Below are 17,617 nucleotides of genomic sequence, written 5' to 3' on the forward strand. Positions count from 1 at the left end.
CTGGGACCCAGCAACCACCCAGCCCCAGGGGCCCAGACAGGCCACCCAATCCCAGCCCCTTCTAAGAAGTAAAAAAAGAAAATGTGTTATATCTGACTATTCTCTCCTATGATCTACCCTCTCCTCTATCATCCACACCCCCCCCCTTCCCCCTTTCCCACTTCTCTCCTTTTTACTCTAGATGTCTATACCCTATTGAGTGTGTATGCTGTTTCCTCTCTGAATCATTTCTTTTGAATCATTTTTTTTAGTTTTTTTTTTGCAAGGCAGTGGGGTTAAGTGGCTTGCCCAAGGCCATACAGCTAGGTAATTATTAAGTGTCTGAGGCCAGATTTGAACTCAGGTACTCCTGACTCCAGGGCCGGTGCTCTATCCACTGTGCCACCTAGCCTCCCCACTCTGAGCCATCTCTGATGAGAGTGAAGTTTCCCTCATACCCCCTCAACTTCCCCCCCTTCCATATCATTGCAAAAGCTCATTTTAGCCTATTCCACCTCTACTTTCTCTTACTCCCAGTGCATTTCCCTTTTAGCCATTAACTCCATTTTTACAATATATCATATTTCCAACTTCAGCTCTCTCATGTGCTTCATCTATAAAAACTCCTTCTACCTGCTCTATTAAATGAGAAGTTTCATCTCAATATTATCAGTATCATTTTTCTATGCATGAATACATGCAGTTCATCATCATCAAATCCCTCATATTTTATGCTTCTCTGCTCTCTATGCTTCACCTGAGTCCTGTATTTGAAGATCAAACTTTCTGTTCAGCTCTGGTCATTTCAACAGGAACAATTGAAATTCCCCTGGTTCATTGAAAGTCCATCTTTTCCCCTGGAAGAGTTTTTTCAGTTTTTCTGGGTAGTTGGTTCTTGGTTGCATTCTGAGCTCTTTTGCCTTCTGGAATATTATATTCCAAGCCCTATGAGCCCTTAATGTAGTTGCTGCTAAATCCTGTGTGATTATGACTCCATATCCATGATATTTGAATTGTGTCCTAGTGCGGGGATCCAGCCTGTGTGGGGGTCCAGCCTCCGCGGGGTCCTTTGAACCTGACATGAGGGATAGAGTCGGTGAAATGAGTTGAGTTAACAAGTGGTTAAAGACAGGAGCAGGTTGACTGACTGTCAGCTGCTTAGATTTATTTTTATAGTCTCAAAATCATATGAAACAAGCAAACTAAAATCATTTCCTTGGTTACAAAAGTGTACAATTTTCATCATTAATCATATAGTTCATATGGTTACAAGTTTGATCATGTAGTGGTTACAAGTGTGATTATCAATCATGTAGTTAATTTTCTTGTCCCTGCTCAGACTGTGATGACTTCAATCTGCCTGTTGACTAGTTTGTTGCTGCATAGTAAAGTTATTAATTAAACAGAACTTTCCTTTTAATAATCTTTGATATAATTTGTTTAATGGAATGCTTCTATGTTTTGTGCCGCATATGTAATGTTTTTCGATATGCTCCCTTGACAATCTATAGTGAGGGTAGTTATGTTTGTCCACCTGTTCATTGATTCCTTCAATAACTAATTTTCCTTTCAGCCCTTGTTGGTAGACACTATGGTTTCTATGACTTTTTATTCTTTCTCAATAAACTAAGGCTGTTAGAGTTCACATATTGGTTACCTATACTAACTATTCTCTCACCATCTTTGTCATATATTCCTGTGTATGATAAGGGGGGCAAAACTGTTAATTTCCCTGGAATTCTACCTGACCCATCTTGTATCTGGTTTCCCTGTATATATTCTGACATTTCCCTGGAACTCCCAGTGCTGTATCTTCCAAAGATTTCATAATGTTGAAGCCTTTTGTATGTCTCAGGGAGAGGCAGTCCTGTTAAATTTGGACAGAGTTCACAATATGTTTTATTCAAGGAATTTCTCTGAAATCCTTCCTTTATAATCATTCCACTATTAGGATGAGTAAATTTTGCAATCAATAATAGTCCTATAAATATGGGTATACATGGAATCCCTATATATATTGAAGAAGGAAATGTTGTTCCATCAGGCAGTGTGACTGCCTTGAGTCTTCTTGCCGCAACTGTGTCAAACAGCTTAGAGACCCTGGCTCCCAACATCCTAGCTGTTTGTAATATTTTCTCTTTGACTTGGCTATTCCTGGTTTTATTTTTTTGGATCTCTTTTCTGGGGGAGATTGGTGGATTCTCTCAATTTCTATTTTGCCCTCTGCTTCTAGGATATCAGGGCAATTTTCCCATAGGATTTCTATAAAGATGAGGTCAAGGCTCTTTTCCTGATCATGACTTTCAGCTATCCCAATAATTTTAAAATTATCTTTTCTGAATCTGTTTTCCAAATCAGTTGTTTTTCCAATGAGATGTTTCACATTTTCTTCTAATTTTTTATTCTTTTGGTGTATTTTGTCTTGACTTCTTGTGAAGTCATCAACTTCCTTTAGCTCCATTCTACATCTGAAGGATTTGTTTTCCTCGGAGAGTTTTCTTATCTCCTTTTCCATCTGGCCAATTAATGCTTTTTAAAGAATTCTTCTCCTCAATAACTTTTTGGACTGTTTAATCCATTTGACCTATGCTGGTTTTTAACATGTTATTTCCTTCAGCATTTTTTTGGATCTCCTTGACTAAGCTGCTGACTTCTTTTTCATGTTTTTCCTGCATCTCTCTCATTTCTTTTCCCAATTTTTCTATCTCCCTTACTTGATTTTCAAAATCTTTTTTTGATTTCTGTCATAGCCAGAGCCCAACTTCCATTTTTCTTGGAGTCTTTCGATGCAGGAGCTTATACTTCCTCATCTTCAGATTGAGTATTTTTGTTCCTTCTTGGGATCATAAATAATTTTTCAATAGTGTTCCTCTTTTTTCTCTGTTACTCATTTCTCCAGCCTGTGCCTGGTTTTGGGGTGCTTCCTGAGCTTTTGAGTATTATTGGGACACTTGCTTTGGGGTCCTTTATTCCTCCAAGGTCTTATGCTCTCTTGCCTGTGATTTGATATGTAGATGAGCACAGACACTGCCCTCTGTCCTGGAGCTGTGAGGAGTGTCCTTGCTATCTTAGTATGGAAGGCCAAACTGCAACCTGGATCTGAATGTGGGCAAACAGCAGAGTCATGCCCCAGAGAAAGCAGAGAGATTTCTCCAGTCTCCCCTGACCCCCTTACTGTCTGTGGACTGTGCTCTGGAACTGAAGGCTGGTTCTCACAGATTCCTGCTGCAGGTTTTTGCCATGGGGCTGCTCTGAGGCCGGTGCTCTTTACTCCACACTCATTCTGGTGTAGTAGAGTTCTCTCATGGCCCCTTCAAGCTGTTGCTGGTGATCCCTGGACCAGGCTGGACTAGGCTGAGAAGCTGTGGCTTTTTTCCTACCCTGGTCCTGGTGAAACACACATTTCCTGCAGAACTTCTAAGTTATCTTGGACTGGGAAAATGTATCATTCAGCCTTTCTTTGGGTTCTGCCCCTCTAAATTTTGGCTAGAGTCATAATTTGATGACTTTTGGATTGTTTTGGGGGAAGGAGTTTCTGGGAAATGCAACCTTCATGCAGCCATCTTGACTCTGCCCCAGTTTATACTTGAGTAGAACTCCTATCAAACTATTTTAGGGCTAAAATACCATCATTGTTACAAATAGATACTGAGATGAGAGGGAGAAGATGTTTCTTAAATGGGATGACATTTGGGAATGGAAGTAATCTTATGACTTCAACATCAGATGACTTCTAAGAAGTTGAAATTTAACTTCACAAAATATTGGATAATGACAAAATGGAATCACTATTATTTTTTGTAAAAAATGGAAGAAACAAATAAGTGCAAACATTTTCTTATAGCTTCTTTTAAAATTCCTTTCATTCTTCTTTCCCCTCTACCATTAAATAGGTACATTTGTCCACATTTCAAATCTGGGTTTTGCTTTACTTTAAACTTGGGAAATCCCATATATTGCTCTTTCAAGTGCCTTTGCAGTGCTTTTCATTAAAGAATTTCTTCAAAGTTCTTACAGTAGAGTTCTTAGACATAATGGAATTAATAGTCCTTCATGAGAGTTTAGGTCTGTCACAGCTTATGTTATATTTCTTTTCAAATACCCAGCTATATAATTTGGGGAAAAAAACAATTTCTAATAAACTTATAAGTTGCTACTTGTGTTAGGGTGTGCAAAGACCTGTCTCAAATCAATGTTTCAAGTGAAGAAAATTAGTTTCCTCCTTTAGAAGATGCCAAGGAGCTCCTAGAGGACATAGGAATCTCCCAAGAGTCTTTGGGTAGCTGAAGTCAACTAGAAGTTATATTTTTCCATTCATAATTGTCTTGAGTGATAATTTTTCTAAAAGTTCCTAGAATCCTGTGGGGCATCCAAACTCCTCAGTAATACAAGCAGACTTAGAAAAGAGTCATATAAACTCAAAAAATTCTGAAATATATGTAGAAAGGAATTAGATTAATCAGTGATTTAAGAACATAAAGCACAGTTTATCCTATAGACTACACCTTATAAATACTGAATTCTATATGTTAAGGGCTGCCAATAGCTTTTAATGTTTATGAGGACTTTCAGGACAGAGGCAAGATGGTGACTAAAAGTTGTGAAATTCTTGGAGCTTTTCCATAACCAATGTTAAATGAAGTCTCTAAAGCTACAAAACACACACACACACACACACACACAGACACAGACACACAAAGAGCGAAATGAATTCTTAACTCAAGATAGTTCAAAGGAACTTCAGTAAAGGTCTGTCTTGCTGGTGGAAAGGGGGAATATAATTCAGCATAGGTAGAAGAGTTGGAAAGCCAATGGGAGGCTCTTAAACACAGTACAACTCAGATCTGGGCTCAGTAAGCCAGAATTGCAGCAGGCAAATAGTGAGGGCCCTAACCCCAGCTCAGAAGAAAAAGTTTGAGCCTTTGGAATGCTAGCACAATAGCATGACTGAGTTGGGTTTCCTAAAACAAGGAGTAAACTGCTAGCAAGTGAAACATAGACAACACCATAGGCAAGCAAGTCAGTGACCAGACCCTGATCTCCAGATCCCTGTGTCCCAGTAGTTCCAGCTCAATTATCAAAATGAGCAAAGAAACCCCCCCCAAAATGTGTTAATCATAAAAAGCTACTGTTCTGATATGGATGATAAAAATGCTACCTCAGACAAAGAAAGCTATGCCAAAATGCATATATATGAAGCCTCCAAGGGGCTTTAAAAATGATTTCCAATCCAAAACCTCTTAGGAGAACTCAAAAAGGATTTTAAAAACCAGAGAAGGGAGGAAGAAGAAAATAAATGAGAATCATGAAAACAATGATTGAAGAAAATACCTTTAAAAGTAAAATTGAACAAATGGAAAAATAAATCAATTCCTTTAAAAGTAAAAACAGCAAACTGGAAAAGAAATGTTAACTCATCAAAAAGTAAAATTGACCAACTGGAAAATAAAAGCAACCTATCTAAAAGTAAAATTAACCAACTGGAACAAGAAAACAACTCATCTAAAAATAAAATTAAACAGAAAAGGAAATGCAAAAGCTAACTGAAGAAAATAAAACCCTAAAAATTAGAATGGAATAAATGGAAAATAATGACTTTATAAGACACCAAGATTCCATTAAAGAAAAATACTAAAAAATGGAAAAAATGTAAAGTACCTTTTTAGGAAAGTCAGCTGACCTGGAAAATACATCTAGAAGACATAATTTACAAATTATTGGTCTACCTGAAAATTATGAACATAAAAAAAGCCTGGACAATGTCATGCATGAAATTATCATGGAAAACTATCCTAATATCCAAGAACAAGAAGTTAAAATAGTCCCTGAAATAATCCATCGCTCACTCCCAAAAAGAAACTCCAAAATAAAATTCCATGGAATATTGTAACCAAACTACTGTAAACTGCCAAAGAAAGAAGCAATTAAAAACCAGGGAGCTACAGTCAGGATTACATAGGATTTATCAGTTCAAAATTAATGGATTCTGGAGGGCAAAGGATCTTGGATTATAGTCAAGAAGCAACTTCCTTGCAAAATTCAGCATATTCCTTCAGGGGGAAAAATGGATTTTCAACAAAATAGAGGACTTTCGAACTTATCTAAAAAGACTGAACCATGGAGAGCAATATAGAAATGGACAGCCATATGGAAATATGCACAAAGGGCAATAAAATTCTTCATACCCTTTGACCCAGCAATTCCAATTCTTGGTCTATATCTAGAAGAAATTATATAAAAAGGGAAAAGTCCTACATGATTCAAAATATTCAAAAGAAGGCAATCTGGATGGTAAAGCAATCAAAGATAATGCAAGATAAGTAGCATGACATGCTGGAAAGAGTGCTTTCTTTGGAGAGGAATTGGATTTCTATCTTTGCTTGTGGTGAACGTAGTATCTAATCCCTGGCTCCATTTAAATTAGGCTAGAATATTTCATTAACAGGTACAGAAACTATACAGATTGATTTAGGGGACAAACTAGTGTTTACATCACTTTCTGGTCCCCTCAAAACAAAATAGAAGGAATCCAAGTTATTTCTCTTTGATGCTTGGCTAGTGGAAACTGATGGAAAATTTGTACGAGGGAACTTTGTTTAACTGGATCAACTAGGGGAAGAATTGATTCTTGTCCTTGCTCGATATTTTTTTTTCTGTCTCAAGTAATTTCCTTTTATCAATTATTTTTTTAAATTTTTATTTTTTTGTATTACAAAAATAATTTGTTTTATTATACAGACCATCTAATTGGTTAAAAAACATGTAAACCATAACAAGCGAATGAATCATTCAAAAATACACAGCAAAAATTCTAACCTACATCCTCATGAGACTAAATGCCCTGATTAAAAAAGGAAAATATATACACTTTAAAAATTTTCATACACTTGATATTTTTGCATAATTTTGGTTAGTAGCATCAGCTCAGGAAAATAGTCCACTCTCATAAAAAATTTTCAAGCCATTCAGAAGAAATCAATGAGGCTGTGGTTTAGAATGCAGCATACATAGTTGAGGGGAACATATTTAAGGCAAAGAACTTCATTTTAAATATATTCAGAGTCTCTAGATGGAGTTCACCTGAATTGTGAGCTAGAACAGTAGTGTCTCTATTGTAGAGAGTGCTTTTTAATGAGGTTACAGGTTCATTTGAGAAGACAAGAGATTGGAGTGTAAGTCATAGCACTGGTGACATATACTTCACAATCTGGTTACTGACTATGTTTTTTGTCTATCGTAATTTGCAACCATCTTTTTGATATAAGACAATTTGCTTTTCAGCTGCTTGCTGTATTTCTTCTTATTCTTATAATCTGCAGATGCTTTCACTTCCTTTAGTCGATATATATTCATCAGCAGCAGCCATGTATTCCTCACTTTCTTCTTGATAGTCATCTAGCTCTTTATCCAGGCGGGAAAGCTCTTTGTTGATATCATCAATTTCTTCTTGTAAGCTCTTGTATTCCTGTAGACCAGTGTCAAAGTTTTTCTTATAAAGCTGTCTCTGCTGGTCTGACATTATTGGCGGGTACTCCCTCTCCCAGTCTTCCTCTAGTTCTTCACATGATTCTCCTCCAGTGGTATAGTCTGTTTCATAGTGGTCCTGGTCAGCTCTTTTGGACATCCTTCCTTTCCCATGAGATTTCTTTGTAGAAACTGGTAAGTTGCCATTGCTACTGTACCGAGGTTGCCTGAAATCATCCACAGGTGAAGTCACTGGAACCACATTAACTACTTCTGGTATCGGGGTTGATTTGTATGAAGAGTCTGGATACGGTCGTTTGTTATTCATTTTGCCATAAGAGGACTAAACCATGGAACTGTCAACTCTGTCTGTGTAGTCAGATGCAGCTGAAGGTACCTCTTGTGCATCTATGGACATGTTCTTCACCCATTCCTCTACATTAGGAGGCTGCTCTTCATAGACATTTTCTTTGTCCCATAGAATGTTTGATTTATCATATCTGTTCATCTTACTTCGGGTTTTCACAGCAAAGAAGAGCATTAAAGCAAAAGCTACAATAACTAGAAACCCCAGCACAATAGCAATGGCCTCTTGGGGATCCACCACACAGAAGTGATAAAGATATTGATCCACATAAAGTCCAGTTGCTGTAGGTGCACAAAACTGGTTGCAGAGAGCATGTATCTGAACTGAGTACATTGATCCAGAAGCTTGTGCTGTAGCATTGACTCCCATTATGTAGACAATGGTAGCAATGAAGACCATAATGCCTAGGATAGCACTTACAATGATTACTACTAAGTAGTACATTCTTGATCTGGATATTCCTGATTTGATAACACTGGTCACAAATATCACCAGTGAAGCAATGAAACAAAATGCCGTCATGGCCAGTAAGAAGCCTTTTGCAGCCCTTGGGTCAGTATAAGTTCCTCCATAGCCATAACTGTAACCATAACCATAGCCATAGCTGCTACAGAAGCTTCCAAAGCCACTACTTCCTCCATAAGGGTAGCCACCTAGACCACCTCCCAGAAAGGGGTTTACATAGCCATTGTCCCAGGCAAGTGTGGAAGCCACACATGCAAAGATGGCAATGCATATCACAATAATAATCACTGACAAAATTCTAATCACTCCTGGAGGGGAAGTCCATTTGTAGAAATGAAGTATTTCATCTTCTGGATAGTAAGAATAGGCTGGTTGAGAAAGCATTGGTCGAACATGCATCTCTCCATTGTATAAGTCATTGCTTGGTGCATAATGAGATGTCTTGAATTCATCTGGTCTGTATGGAGGAGGACTTTCAAATGGTCTGGATGACATTGTTGATATCAATGGTATAGGGAATTTCAAGATGAAGAATTCCTCTTAACTTCTTCCAAGATAAGACAATCAACCTGTGCCCCAGTCTTCTCCAGTCGTGCGCGAAGCCCCGGGGACCTCCGCGGCTAATGGCAAGAAGAAGGAAGGGAAGGAAAAGGGAAGGGGAGGGGGCGGGAAGGAGCAGGTGTCCTTTTATCAATTATTGAGGAGCTTACTTTGTCTCATTTTGTTCTCCATGCATACTCTCTTGAGTCAAGTCCATGCCAGAAAATTGCCTCTGATACTAATTACCTGAATGACCTTAGTCAAGTCCCTTAGTTCCTTGAACCTATTTCTTTTTCTCTAAAATGAATAGGATATATAAGATGGTTTATGAGATTCTTTCTTGTTTTGATCCACATGAGGCTAATCTGAAGTCATTGAGATTGTTTAACTTGGAAAACAGAAGACTTATGTTGGGTGAAAAGAATTTCCCCCCATAGTATTTGAAGGTTTACCAAATACAAAAAAGAGACTAAAATTGTTTTGATTAACCCCAGAGGGCAGAATTAGCAACATTGGGTAAAAGATAAAGAAAGGCAGATTCAGGTTCATTGTATGACAAGTTTTCCTAATTATAACTTTCTAAAAATGGATTGGTCAACTTCTCTTCAAATAGAATTTAGATGACCACTTATTCTGTATATTGTAGAGTTGATTTCTCCTAAATAAGTTGGGCTAGTGGACCTTTGAGATCCTTTCCAACACTGAGATTCTAATATTCTATAAGATTTATATACATGCTTTATATTTTTGAAATATCTTCAATCTTCATTACATTACTTGACTTAGAAAAAAACTTTTTAAGCAGCAAGAGAAGTTATAAATATTATTTCAGAATTTAATGATCCATGATTTTTTGCCTGTGTTTAGTTAAAATACTGAGAATCCAGTACATTTCATGTCCATTTGAAAATCATTTCAGGTTTGTGAGGTTCAATTTTCTCATCTGTAAAATGGGAGATAATAAAGTCATATTCAATTATCAAATCTTTATTAACTGAGCTGGAAAGACTTTGAACATGAACTGATTAGTATACTAGCTAAATCTGGAGAGATTTATTACCAGATTGGCCACAAGGTGATGAAGTTTTTCAGCCAGGCTAATTGTAAGACACTGAAGGATTGGCATAAGTGGAAATTGCAGATCATTAAATCTTGAAATATGAAATACCACTTAATAGAAAATATCAGTGGATAGCCTCCTGGATAAGCAAGAATTTTTTTATGATTAAAAGATTGGGATCAGCTGTGGGTTTTAACAGTTTTTAACCCCTACTTGTCTTTAATATCAATATGATTTGTTTAAAATCAAGTTGGCATTTATCTATTTAGACAGCCTTATTTATTTCAGTGTTATATTTGATTAATAAATTGTGCCTTTATAGTATTGGTCAGAAGTTAATGTGTAGTGTGAAAATTAAGAGAATTTTCAGGTCTTACAGATTTAAGTATGGCCTTGTTAAAATGGTTTAAATATTTGGGTGGCCTAGGCTATCATCCCAGCTTTTAGCATCACTCTTTATAGCCTGGGCCTTATTTATTGATAACTGTCAGTTATTGATGGGTTTATAAGCATTCTTTTCCTAATCCTGGATTTGAAATGCTCGTCTTATCTTCTAAGCCTTCCATTATCTTCAACCCATTATCTTTAAGATAGGTCTGGTGGGATTGGGACCTAGATAGGTGTTATCTTTAACAAGTTGTCTTATCTTTATTACCTGTTTTAAAATGTCAAGAGGGTATATAGGAAGTGAGAATGAAGTTTCAGTATTTGTTTAAATCAATTCTTATTTTTTGGATCATATCCTAAGACTATAGATGCTAAAAACTGAGTTTATAAAACAAAATGGAAAATGTCCAGGACAAGGCAGCTTTGAGATTCAATTCATACCAGTGAAACCAAGGCGGGATTTTCATTTTCAGAAGTGATGACTATTTAAGCATTTTGGATACCTATAGATCAGGGAGTTTAACCTGGTATCCAAAGATACTCAAAGGGGTCCATGGATAGATTATGGTGGACTGTGAATTTGAATGGGGAAAAGTTCTTTTTTCCCCCACATATAATCTCTAACTGAAATTTGGTATCCTTCAGTTATGAAGGTGAGTAACAAGTCTCTTATTATCAGTACCTATGACTATTTGTCATCAATAGAAAGTATATTTTCATAACATTACCATTATTGGAGATATCATTTATGATCATCACTATTGGAATATTGCTATAATTATTAAACCTTCCTAGATTGCCTGTGTTCCCAGTCTTCTTGTCTATAGAGTGCATTTCTATATAATTTATCTCCTCTGTATTTTAGAAACATTTAGAAGCATTATTCTAAGAAGGGTCATTAGGTTTACCTGAAATGCCAAAGATGGGCAAGGTCCATGACATGTAAAAAAGGTTAGAAACTTCAATTCTAGATAATAAACTAAAGAATGCTATTGCCTGAGAATTCACAAGCAAGAAATACTGGCTATGGAGGTAAAAGTCCTAGTTCCCCCCCCTTATAAGCTGGGTAACATCATTATTAACCTTTATGAATTTTGGTTCCTTCAAAATAGGAAAAAGAATGCACTTAATAGGGTTGTTGAGAAGCTGAATGAAATGTATGAAATTCTTTGTAATTAAGCTATCATCATTTAGTACAGATGAAAGAATATTAAAAATGGACTCAGAGAATTTGGATCCTAATCTGGGCTCTACCACTTAGCAATTAAGTGATGTTGGGCAAACCACTTTATCTTTCTCTAAGTTTTCTCATCCATAAAATGAGAGTTTTGGAGCAGATGACCTCTAGGCTCCCTTCCAGATCTGAAACTTTACTCTATAATCCTCTGGTTGGAGTGAAGACTATTGCTACTTTTGAACACTATTTTGTCAGTCTTCCTGTAAACAGGTTGACTTTTAAAATATATATTTCTTACTTCCTGATAATTATCATAGCACTATAATAATAGAAGTTATTGAAAACTTTCAAATCTAATGAAGGTTGGTTTAGGATAAGCAGCCTCCTCAAACCTAATTATATATTTGCTTTAAGTTAATATCACTATTGCTAAAATTACTATCTAAATATTTCTTTTTTCCTGACAAACAAAGGGACAAAGGAATATAAAGTATGTTAGTGGAGTACTGAAAACAAATTTTTGAGGGATAAGAAAGAGCATAAACTTGGTTATTAATTTACAATTATGTTCTGACTACAAAATATCCTTCACTCTATATGAAATTGGCTTGGAGGGGGTGGCTAGGTTGCACAGTGGATAGAGCACCGGCCCTGGAGGCAGGAGTACCTGAGTTCAAATCCAGCCTCAGACACTTAATAATTACCTAGCTGTGTGGCCTTGGGCAAGCCACTTAACTCCATTTGCCTTGCTAAAAAAAAAAATTGGCTTGAATAAATACTTTCAGGGCACAGCAATTCCTCACTTAAAATTATTTTAATAAAATAATAGGTTTTTATCTTGAATAAGTTATCTTATTACCTGTCTTAAATCCTTAAATTTCTAGTAGGTACTTAATGAGTAATGGGAAGAATGAGCGAATGAAAAAAAATTTTTTTTTTACAACATTCAGAGTCTGGTGACCTGGTTATTTTCAGTCAATTCTAAGTATATTCTAACACTAGTTTATATACTTGTGTTGAGTCAAGTCTGACTATATAACACAGAATAAACTATATTCAGTACTTAGTTCTGTTTTACCCCCTTGGAAAAGCATATTTCAACATGGCATGACTATGAAGTCATTTTAAGTCTTTGTTTAAAACCTTCTTAAGTTAAAAAAATTAAAGCTATGCTCTGGTAAAAGACTGAGATTTTTGTAACTCCAAGCTTTATATTAGAAACATATTTGTCTCTCATCTTGAGTTACAGTTAGTTCTAAGAATATTTGATGTAAATTTTGAGATCTGGCTTCAAAGGCAAAAAAAAAGCAAAAAAAGTTCTTTAAGTAAAAAGTACAAGTTTTATTTTCTGATTGGAAAATCATAGCCCAGTGATCTCAGGTTTCTGTGAACATTGGTGGAGAATAGGACATATTACATGCCTTTCTTTTTTTCTTTTCTGTTCTTTCCTGAGACTGAGGACACAGAGAAGCTAGAAGAACAGAGAAAGTGTTAAGAAATTCAAATTAAATGTTTGCAGGAAATTGGAGTTGAAATGGAAAGATTTCTTTTCTATGACTGAAATAATTTTGATTAGAGGAATCACTGTGTTTTAACCAAAAGTCCATCCCTAATTTTTGGCAAAACCAGGATATACTTACATCTAATTCAGTATTCCCCCGCCCCTTCCATTCTGCCTCTTTGACACATGGTGATATTACAGAGACACTGGCATATATATTTATATAGAAATTAGAATGGGATTCTTTTCCTAAGTATAAGCATTAATGGTGAGTTGAAAGAATTCTCAGTTCTCTAAAGAAAGCCTGTGTCAAATTAAATAAAGATGCAAGACCCAACTGTATTTTTGCATAGATAATTCTTCCTATTTTGCTCCAATTGGGCAGCATTTTACAAAACGTAGTCAGCAATTTTAATTAATTTTTATGATGGGCTGTTTTAGTACTGTTGGGACTTTATTATGATTTTAATATTAAAAAGAGAACTTATCTTTAAAATCATGCAGATTTCTCTTTCAGTCAACCATGGCCATTAGAAGCCTGGTTGTTCAGACCATTCAACTGTAACCAAGATGCCATTGATCATGGCACAGCATAACTTAATCTTTGGCAATGTCTATAGGAGAAAATAAATAGTTTCTTCTTGAATGCTGGTCTTACAAAATTATATCCATAAAGTAATTGTATATATTACAAGTGATATCAACTCTAATCTTGCTTGATGTGTAGACAACATACATTCTCTCAAATCAGATACATTCATAAAAAAGAAAACCTAACCTATACAAATGGATTCTGATCAAAAATAGTCCAATGAGTTTAGAATCTTTATTTTTTTAGGTTTTTGCTAGGCAATGGGGTTAATTGGCTTGCCCAAGGCCACACAGCTAGGTAATTATTAAGTGTCTGAGACTGGATTTGAACCCAGGTACTCCTGATTCCAGGGCTGGTGCTCTATCCACTGCACCACCTAGTTGCCCTAGAATCATTTTAATTATAAATTTTCTCATATTCTAGCTGCCCTAGAACCATTTTAATTATAAATTTTCTCATATTCTATGCTTCTATTCATTTACAGGAAATATTAATGTCTTCTCCTGTGATTTGAAAGTGAATTTGATCTAGTAAATTTATTGTGAAAATCATCTAATTTTTTCCCATTATTCATTTAGTCTTATAACATTAAACCTAGTTTCTAATATATATGTTAACTTACACTGTTCTCTTCATGTATATCTTCCAAGTTTCTATCATGAAGTCTCTCTGCTGTAAAAAGGGGTACATTCACATTTTCATGGATCACATGTGAAAAGGGTCATATTCTCATTTTTGTGAATTTTGTCTTTCATGGGTGAGAAGGGGCACACTATCTTTCATGGATCTTTTCTCAAGTGGATCAAAGGATTGCTTACCTAATGAAATAAATGAAGCTAAAAGCAAAAATGCATTCCTACTCAAAATTAGTTAAATAGGGGGAAAAAAATCAGAAGAGCCAGAAAGCTTGTGTGACTTTGGGGAAATATAATCAATCTATGAGGGATCCAGAGTCTAGAAGGTGACTTGGACTTTTCTCCTCTCTGCTACTAAGACATGATATAACACTAGATAAAATCATTTATTTCTCTGGGTCTCAAGTTCTTCAACTATAAAATGCAAGAATTGAACTTGATGTTTTAAAGGTCCTTTCTATCTCAGAAATATTAATGCTAATTCTAGCTCTTCCTTGAAGTTGTAACCAAGAAAATTCATACTTTTCTTTATATGTCATAGTATTTCTTTGCTGCCTTTCCTTATGTGCTAATGTGATACTTTCTGTACCATTAAGGAAACAATATGGCATAGTAGGAATACAGGAGACAGCGTGGTGTAGTAGGACTGTTGAACTTAAAGCATGATGCCTGCTAACAAAACTCTTCCCAAACACTTTGAAGCTGGGTTAATATTGTCCAAACATCTATTTCTCAAACTATTTGCTTCTTCATTTGACAAATGGGAATAGTACTGGAACTACGTTCCTCATAGGGTTGTGAAAACAGTTCTTTGCACATTTTCAATTGTTATATAAGTGTAAATTAATATATGAATTTTACTCATATGGCCCTTGGCAAGTTAATTTACCTTTCTGAGTCTGAGTTTTTCCTTCTGTAAAATGAATGAATGAATGTTTATTAAATGCTTACAATATGCGTAGCACTGTGTTAAACTTAACAGGACTAGCAGCCTCCTAATGTTATTGTAAGGAAAGCACTTTGTAAAATTAAGCTAATATTAGATATTCCATTTGAAAGTCTCTGAGGGCAAGGACTATGTTATTTTTCATCTATATAGCTCTAGAACCTAGCTTAGTAGCTTGCTGGTAGTAAATGCTAAATCAGTGTTTGATTAATTGAATTTGTTGAGTTCAAAAGTAATTGGGGAAAAAAGGATAATTGTTTTTAAAAATATAGATTACCACCTTTCGTAGTTTCCATCTATATATTTGAACACTCCAATGTTCTCCATTTTAGAAATGTAGTGTATTCTATTAATGTGATTATAGTAGAAAGCACTGATATAAATGGTATCTTTGGGGAAAGACATTTATAATTAGCATATCTCATTAGTGGCTCACTGTGAAGATCTGCTGAATAAAATATTTTAGTTAATTTACATGTGCATTACATTATCACCATCATCGTATATGATTCTGAATAATAATAGTAATGATGGTAATAAAATTTATTGAATGCTCACACAGAGCTGGACATCAAATATAACACATCAACTGATAATGTCACTGGCCTCAAGGAACTCATTCTTATTATTAAAAATTATCTGCTCAGATCATCCATTTTAGAAATTTAATCTTCTGGAGATCAGGAGACTGTGTCCATTTTGTTAGCACATTCTATTACACTCAACAGAGTACCTTGCAGATTAGGTTTTTAATTACTTTTTGATGATAATCATCATCAGTCCTAGCACATAGTAGGCAATAGTAGGCATAGTAGGCAATAATTTTTGATGGTGATGAGTTTGTATATAATGTTCCTAGACTATAATGCATGAGGCATAGAGGTGATATAGGACCTAGAGCTCCTAGCTTGGAGTTAGGTTAGATCTGAGTCCAGATCTTGCCTCAGGAATTTAATAGACTTAGGACTATGGGCAACTCATATAATATCTATTGGTATTAGTTTTTCATTTGTAAAATAACTCTATAATTGCTTGGTTGTTTTCTGTTCTCAAAGAGAACCAAAAATGACATAATTAAGTTGTGATAAAGGTTCAGTGTGTCTGACTGATCAGACCAGTACAAGCTCAGAAAGCTCTATTTGTTGGACACAAATAGTCCATGTAAACATTTAGAGTGGAGACATGTCAAATTCTTTTTCTTTAATTTTTTTATATTATTATAATAATCTTGTTATAAGAGTAAACATAAACCTCCCCTCCCCCCCCCCCACCCCAAGAAGATGAAAAACTTCAAGAATAGTGAGAGAGAAAAAAATGTACTTCAGACTGGGTTCAGATTCCAATGGCTCTGTCTCTGGGGTGAGTTGTCTTCTTTATCATAAGTCCATCAGAGAAGTTGCTTCAACATTTCTTCCACAGTTGCTATTGCAAGCTGCATTTACCTCTGCTCTATTCCTCCCCTTTTCTCATTTATTCTATTCTTTCTCTCTTTTCATCTTGTCCCTGTCCAAAAGTGTGTTGAATCCTAGTACCCTCTTCCACAATCTTCCCTCTCTTCTATCACCTATTCCCCACTTTCCCTCCCCCCATTGCCCCTTATCCCATAATTTTCTTCCCATTTTTCTCTAGGGTAAGCTAGAGTTCTATCCGTATTAAGTGTGTATGTTATTTCCTCTCTGAACTTTTTCTGATGAGAATGAAGGTTGACTCATTCCCCTTTGCCTTCCCCCATTCCACTCCCTCAAAAAAAAAGCTTTTTCTTGACTCTTATGTGAAATAGCCCCTTTTCCTTCTCCTTTCTCTTTCTCCCAGTACTTTATCACCCATTGACTCCATCTTTTTACTATATTATACTATTATATTCCATTCCTTCCTGTGCCCTGTCTATATATGCTCCTTTTAACAACTCTTATAAATGAGAAAGTTCATGTGAATTAACAATATCTTCTTCACTTTCAGGAATACAAATAGTTCAACATCATTAAGTTCCTCATAGTTAGTCCTCATCCATCCCCTCTGTGGTTCACCAGAGTCCTGTACTTGAAGATCAAACTTTTTGTTAAGTTCTGGTTGTTTCAGTAGGAAAGTTTGAAGGTCCCCCTGTTTCATTGAAAGTCCATCTTTTCCCCTGAAAGAAGATGTTCAGTTTTGCTGGATAGTTGATTCTAGGTTGTAAACCAAGATCTTTTGCCTTCTGGAATATCATATTTCAATCCTTACGAGTCCTTAATCTGCTGCCAGATTTTGTGCAATCCTGACTACAGAGTCACAGTAGTTGAATTGTTTGTTTCTGGCAGCTTTTAGTATTTTCTCTTTGACTTGGGAGTTTGGGAATCTGGCTATAATATTCCTGGAAGTTTTTCTTTTGGGATCTTTTTCAGGAGGTGACTGGTGAATTCCCTCAATTTCTATTTTACCCTTTGCTTCTAGGATTTCAGGGCAATTTTGCTGTATTATTTATTGAAAAATGAAGTCTAGGCTCTTTTCCTGGTCATGACTTTCAA

General features: G+C 35.7%; 1 pseudogene; it reads right to left on the reverse strand.

The window, feature by feature from the left end:
• Positions 1–6,948: 6,948 nt before the first annotated feature.
• Positions 6,949–8,833, reverse strand: LOC141502223 (occludin pseudogene; annotated as a pseudogene).
• Positions 8,834–17,617: the final 8,784 nt, after the last annotated feature.

Source organism: Macrotis lagotis, chromosome X (assembly GCF_037893015.1).
Source record: "Macrotis lagotis isolate mMagLag1 chromosome X, bilby.v1.9.chrom.fasta, whole genome shotgun sequence".
In the NCBI taxonomy this organism is placed as follows: Eukaryota; Metazoa; Chordata; class Mammalia; order Peramelemorphia; family Peramelidae; genus Macrotis; species Macrotis lagotis.